Genomic DNA, 6,894 nt, shown 5'->3' with positions numbered 1-6,894 from the left:
TCTCTCTCTCTCTCTCTCTCTCTCTCTCTCTCTCTCTCTCTCTCCCCCTCAGTGGATACATGTCTTGTCTCTCTCCTTTGCTCAAGAAGTCTGCAGGCTTCCCTCGTTTTCTATTCCTTCTTTTGCCTCCCCTCTCCTTCCAGGGTCCTCTTTTTCCTTTCACATTTTCAAGGCCTACCCCCCTTTTTTATTTCCATTGATTTTTTTTTAAATAAAAAAATAATTTCATAATTGGGTCCCCTACCCCCTACATACAACCTGTATTTGTTTATTTTTAGTTTTAGAAGAAGGATATTTATATAGCCCAGGCTGGCCTTGAATTTCCAGACCTGTACCCACTTCCTCTATCGTCCCCTCCCCTCATTCTTTCCCAGTTGATTATGAGAGAGAGAGAGAGAGAGAGAGCTCTCAGTCTGAACTATTTGACTCAGAAGACAAAAGACCCTTCAGAATTAAGAGAGGAAGGGGGAAAGGAAATGCAAAAAAAAAAAAAAAAAAAAAAAAAAAAATCAGTTAAGAATCTTCATCAGGGTCAAAACCTGACAGGAAAGCTTTGTTTGAAGGGAATGCGAGGGCAGGGCAGGGCAGGGCTGGGGGAACTGGCCATCGGCCCTCAAAAGACAAATATCTTGAGTTGGAGGAAATGTGTAGATCGGTGGCTATTCCCACTGAGGTAGTGGAGGATTTTGGAGTCTGGTTGGTCTGTGGCTGACAGAGTGTGTGGAGAGCAAAGACTCTCAACAAGAGAAGGAAGGGGAAGCAGGAAGCGGCCATTTTAGTTCCATACTGTATCAGAACTGTGAAGAGCCTTCAGAGACTCCAGGGGCTGGGGGTAGAGGTCTTGAGTGTTGGTTGTCATCCCAGCCTTCTGTCTGTGGAGAGGGCACGAGAAGCCAGTGAGCAGAGCTGAGGACTGGGCCACATTCTTTTTTTTTTTTTTTTTTAATAAAAAGATTTTATTTACTTATTACATGTAAGTACACTGTAGCTGTCTTCAGACACTCCAGAAGAGGGAGTCAGATCTCATTAAGGATGGTTTGAGCCACCATGTGGTTGCTGGGATTTGAACTCTGCACCTTTGGAAGATCACTCGGATGCTCTTACCTGCTGAGCCATCTCACCAGCCCCTGGGCCACATTCTTGGTCAGCAGGGAGATCACTGCCCCGTTGCCGCCGTGGACTAAGATGGCAGACAGGGAAGGCGTTGCGTCACTGCAACCATTAGCGTTTCTGAGTCTTTGGGCAGAGACAACTCAGAGATGTTCTCTGAGTGGATGAAGAGAGACAGTAGAGAGTTACATGGAGGATTATTGAAGGCTATCAAGAGACAATCAGGGAATGGAGTGATGGCTCCGTGGTTGAGAGTACTGGCTGCTCTTCCAGAGGACCCAGGTTCAATTCCCAGCACCCACATGACAGTACATAGCTGTCTGTAACTCCAGTTCCAGGGATTCTGACACCGCACACAAACACATGCAGACAAAAACACCAATGCACATAAAATAAAAATAAATGCATTATAAGAATGAGACAATTAGCTAGGTCTGGTTCTCACTCAGCACTTGAGACGCTGAGTCAGGAGGACCAGGGGTTTCAGAATAGCCTTTGCTTTTAAAGTAGGTTCCATACAAGCTAGGGATACAGTGCTATGAGACAGCTAGAATGAGGAAGTGCTCCCAACAGAACCCTGGACTGCAGGAATCTCCAGAGTCTACAGGGGCAAGGGAGTGGGGGACAGCGCTCTGGCAGAAGGCCCCACAGAGGTGGCCTAGCAGGCCCTGCTAAGGGATTGACTTGGCCAGCTTGGGAACTATTTGTGGCAAGTTTTTAAGTCCCAGGCTGCTTTGGCCCTAGTACCTGGCCACCAATTGATAAGTCATGAGAGCATAGGAACTGATTTCAATGTTAGCCGGAACAAAGCATAATTAGAAGAGAAAGTTGCTTCTGCTACACACAGCTGCTGCAGCACCCATGTAACCTGTGTGTGGTTCCTTCAGACAACCTGGAACGCCTTTCTTCTTCCTGCCTCACTGGCTCTGACTTGAACCAAAATACAGAGGTCTATAGCCTCTACCCTGCCTCTTAGAAATCCCTTAGACAGACGTACTGCCTGGGGCAGGCAGTCCTGTGACATACTCCCTGGAACAGACCCGTGACAAGCATGTGGGCTTAGGGCAAAGGACAATAGCCCCAGAGGATGGGATATGCGGTCTCGGAGTGCCTGGACCCCTGTGGTGTTGGGGGGAGGGGAGAAACACTGCTGGAAAACAAGATGGCTTCAGGAAGGATTACAACTCTTCATGTCCCTTGCTGTTCCCACTCTCTCAGGCAGACAAAGGAAAAGGTGTGATTGATCGGTGAGAAAGGAAGGAGAGAGTAACCTTGAGCACCGCTGTCTCAGCCGCAGGCCGTACAGATGCGGTCCTCCCCGGCCCTCCACCAGCTTTTCACTCAGTCCACTGGCTGTGGTGGAGGAAGGCGGGAATGGAAACTGGAGGCCTAATTGCTAGGTCTCTCTCTGCTCTTCCAGGGAGCACAGGCAGGAAATTCCTCAGATTCCAGGCTTGTAGGATCATTGCTGAGTGTTAACCGCAGAGCTGGGGCAAGGGGCTGGAGGCAAAGGGAGCTGCCTCCTCTCCTGATTCTTTTCCCTTTGTTTTAAAACAGGCTCAATTAAAAGGGTTTAGAGGGGCGGCCTGCTGAAACAAAAGCCCCCAGTGTAACAATCCTCCCGAAGAAAAAGTCCCCAGATGTGGGAATCCCAGAAAAATTAGTGCTGAATTGAGTAATTTTGAAGTTGAAAATAAACTGTTGTGGACTCGCACAGGAATGTGTTCCCAGGGTGAATTTTTTTTTTTTCTTCCAGCTCTCAGTGAGAGGAAAGTTCCTTAAGAAGAAGCTCACTAAGAGGAGATTGGGGTGGCTCCATGGAGTGGGCAGGAGGGGTGCTGCCTGTCTACCCCTGAGGCTTGTGCTTGGCCTCACTCAGATGAGATCCCTCCTAAGTCATAGGGGTCTATTTGCATGGTGCCCCTCCGAGTCCCGGGCAGGGCAGCCCAGGCCTCCTCTGCCCAGGTCTGCCATCCTGATGCATTTTGCAAGCCCTCCAGGGAGCCTTCTAAGTTTCCCAAAGACTAACTGCTCCATCCATCCCCTTGGGCTTCCAGAGCAAGTGCTTGTACCTCGGTAGATTCTGTCCCTGCTGAACTAGAGTGAGCTGTTTACTGCCAGGTGCTCTCTGTTCTTCAGGAGACAGAATGTGACTTGGTTATGTTATTAACCTCATAGTGGAGTGACAGAGCAGCTGCTACACAGTAAGTACACACACACACACTCACACAATTGGGAAGAATAGCAACCTTGTTGAGTTAATGTCCCTGTCCTGGGGGGTGAGATTATCCATTTGTCGAGTCTCTGTAATGGATGTTCAGTACACAGTCTGGTTTGTCCTCCAGCTCAGCAATTCATGCTGTCATGTAACATGTACTCTGAGAAGATGAAAACCGTGTGTGTGTGTGTGTGTGTGTGTGTGTGTGTGTGTGTGTGTTATCTTCCCTATAGCATAATAGTTGCCGCTAAAAATTCTCCACCATGAGTTCCAGCACCAATCAGAACTGACCTCAGTGTGGCCCACACCCCTGCTGGTGTGGCGTGATAGACGGTAGATGACTGAGATCCGTGTTTCATTACAGCTAATGATAGGGCTGCCTGGAGAGCGGAGGAATTGTGGGTCTGAGGAGGAAGAAGCAGCGGCCCATATCCGCTGTGATTTTGCTGTCGCTACCCATCCTGGGACATGGGCTGAGCCTAGAATGTTGTGGACTGAGCCTCAACAGCCTAAAAATGACCAGAGTGGGCTGGCATCTCAACCAAAGCCTCAATCATTGCGTCAAAAAATGTTGTGTCCCAGAGCTGTCCGTTTTGGGAATGAGAAATATGAGATATTTTCATTCTTCCAGCTGCTGTATCCCCATTCTCGGTGACCACGACCCAGGGTTCACTGAGAGAGCAGAAGCCACCCGACTGGCTCCGTGCTCTTCACTTTCCGCTTGGCTGCTCCACGCTTCTGGTTTGACTCTCCAAGGTGTGGACGAGGTACCCCGCATCTTTGTCTTCTTCCTGAGTCTGCTCTTAACTTTGTAAAACCTATCTAACCTCCTCAGGCCTCCAACACTCCTAACATGACAAAATTGGGCGAGGCAAAGACTTTTTTCTTTACTTTTATTTTTTCTTTTCTTTTTGGGGTGGTGGTGGCGGTGGTGGTGGGCAAAGGTCTTACTATGTGGCTTTCACTAGCCTGGACCTCCATATTTTGGCCAGGCTGCCCTTCACAGACCCGACTGCCTCTGCTTCCCTGTGCTGGAATTAAAGGCGATGATTAGTAGCTGAAGCTCTTTTTTACCTGCAACTTTTTTGGGTAAGTCTGTGGGTGGAAAGAGGCATTCATACACATGATTTTCCACTGGGTACCATTTCCTTTCCATAATAAGTTACAGTTGTATGTTTTTACCTTTCTCTAGTCTCACCTTCTGGAGGAGACCACAAGGCCCTTAGGAACGTTATAGCATGACAGTCGTGGAAGGAATGGGTGGGACTCTCCTTAGTCCCACTGTTAACCTGAAACTTTCAGAAGAGTGCCCATTGTTACATATATGGCTAGATATAGATATATAGATATAAATATGCTTACATATATGTGTATATGTATGATGCACATATAATTCAAACCATACATTATATGCAGCATATATGCTGCATATACATATAATGGACTCAAGGTGTTAAACACCAGAAAGACAGGAGATGGGATCGGCTGTGATGTGGATGGTGCTGGTTCAGGAGATGGGATCGGCTGNGGATCGGCTGTGATGTGGATGGTGCTGGTTCAGGAGATGGGATCGGCTGTGATGTGGATGGTGCTGGTTTGGTTAGGTTTTCCGAACGAGGTTAAATTCACAGCAAGGCTCAGAGGAGCCAAGAGTTTTGGGTTGCAGGAGAGGAAAGAAATCCACTCCAGGTGTGAGTGACTGTGGCCGAGGGGTGGAGCTTGGGAAAGCCATATGCACCTGGCTTCTTAGTGGGCCGCTTCTGTGGGTTCTTGAACGGTAGGTCAGCCAGGGAGGCTACATTCCAATTGCTAAACACCTGGATGGGGGAAGGTAAGGATCAAAGAAGATTAGAGAGGCCATTTCCCACGAAAGGCAGCTAGAAGGGTGGAGGGATGTGGAGAACATTACAGATGTCCAGAAGAAGGGAATCTTGCCGCAGAAATTGTTGTGTTGAATAACTACCCTGTTCCAGGGTGTCAGTCCTGGAAGGGACCTTAGAGGTGATCTGGTTCCTGGTTTAGAAAACTGAAAACCAGAAAAGGAATGTGACCTGCTCAAAGCACACCCCTTAGCCAGGCTGGAAGACCTGACTACTGACTTCCATTCTAGCAAAGGTTCTTCCTGCTATGGCTAAGTGCTGCCACTGTTTTGTTATGGTTGCGTGTGTGTGTGTGTGTGTGTGTGTGTGTGTGTGTGTAAGAGAGAGAGAGAGAGAGAGAGAGAGAGAGAGAGAGAGAGAGAGAGAGTTTCTCCTAGTCTTTTATGTAGGCTTGGCCTCAAACTCACTATGCAGTCAAGGATAACCTGAATTTCTGTCCTCCTGAGAGCTAGCTTAAAGGCCTATACCATGGCACCCAGTTTATGTGGTACTGGAGACGGAACCCAGAGCTTCTTACACACGAGACAAGTAAACTAGATTCCTAGCCCTACCTATTGTCTTTGGCCCCCAGAGCTGCACTGGCTAGAGTGACCTTAACCACTCCTGCATCCCTGCTGCAGATGTGCCAACTCCTAAAAGTCAGGACTTGCCCTGGATCTTTCCTTACCACCAAAATGGAAGGCCCTGGGAAGAAGTGAACTAAGTCCCCGTACGATCTTAGAGAGATTGTGCCAGGTACAGATGAGGTGAGACAGTGCCTTAACCTTATGGAGGGAGGCCAAGGGCCACATGTTCAGGTAGGTTCTGTTGGGCCAGGCTTCTTGCACACCTTCACCATATTCACCACTCTCTGTCTTGTGTGAGGGTGTCTATAGGGCTTCTGCTGAAGTGATGTGGGCCTAACTGGCTTCCAGCTTGCTCCTTCCCAGGATTCCTGATCTATATATGCTCAGTGTGGGTCAAAGGAGGCTAGATCTTGAACCTGGGATGGGAAGGGTGGAGAAGAGCCAGTGGAGCCCACTCAGTGATAGGGTTCCAGTGGAGCCCTCTCAGTGATAGGGTTTCAGTGGAGCCCTCTCAGTGATAGGGTTCCAGGGTTCTAGGTGTCTTCTACAGTTCTCCCTGGTTTGGCCTGCAGCCATTAAGAGTTCCACCCAGATGCAAAGTCCCGGGCCTGGATGGTCATGCCATGATATTGGAAAGGGCAAAAGTGCAAGTGGTGTCCATAGCCATTCCTTCTGTAGCCCAACCGTCCTTTGAGATACTAGGGAGTGTTTGTGATTGCTCTCTCTGTGTGGACTGTGCCAGACTTTGTCAGTTTGTTTCCCCTCTACCCTCCTGTTGATGCATATCTGTTGTTCTAGATATCAACAACATGTTTTCATTTCACTGTCACTTTGGCAGGCCTTTGCAGGGTGCCAGGTGTTGAGGAAACAGGTGAATGACTGCCATGTGCTTACTATCTTCCTAGGAGCTCACAGTTAAATAAGATTTTGTTTAACGCCAACAGCATTCAATCAAATATAGCACAGAGATTGAATATGTAGAAAGGCACTTTAGGGCAGAGGAGAATCCCTTACCCACCAGGCAGGGCCATCAATTGTCCCTTCTTTGAGTAGCAGGCAGCTTGGAGAGAGAGAGAGAGAGAGAGAGAGAGAGAGAGAGAGAGAGAGAGAGAGAGAGAGA

General features: G+C 48.5%; 1 protein-coding gene across 4 annotated transcripts in view; it reads left to right on the top strand.

The window, feature by feature from the left end:
- Nucleotides 1-6,894, top strand: part of Kirrel1 (kirre like nephrin family adhesion molecule 1) — a 92,130-nt gene that overhangs the window by 21,345 nt on the left and 63,891 nt on the right. Inside the window, exon 1 of one of the 4 annotated variants that reach the window (XM_029537578.1) lies at nt 4,369-4,417. The exons of the other annotated variants lie outside the window; for them this stretch is intronic. The gene's annotated coding sequence lies outside the window, so the exon portion shown is untranslated. Of the gene's footprint in view, nt 1-4,368; nt 4,418-6,894 lie in introns of those variants that run through there. 4 annotated transcript variants of the gene reach the window in all.

The sequence above is a fragment of the Mus pahari genome, chromosome 4 (assembly GCF_900095145.1).
Source record: "Mus pahari chromosome 4, PAHARI_EIJ_v1.1, whole genome shotgun sequence".
In the NCBI taxonomy this organism is placed as follows: domain Eukaryota; kingdom Metazoa; phylum Chordata; class Mammalia; order Rodentia; family Muridae; genus Mus; species Mus pahari.
Note: the sequence above shows the minus strand (reverse complement) of the source record. Positions and strands in the feature narration are given on the sequence as shown.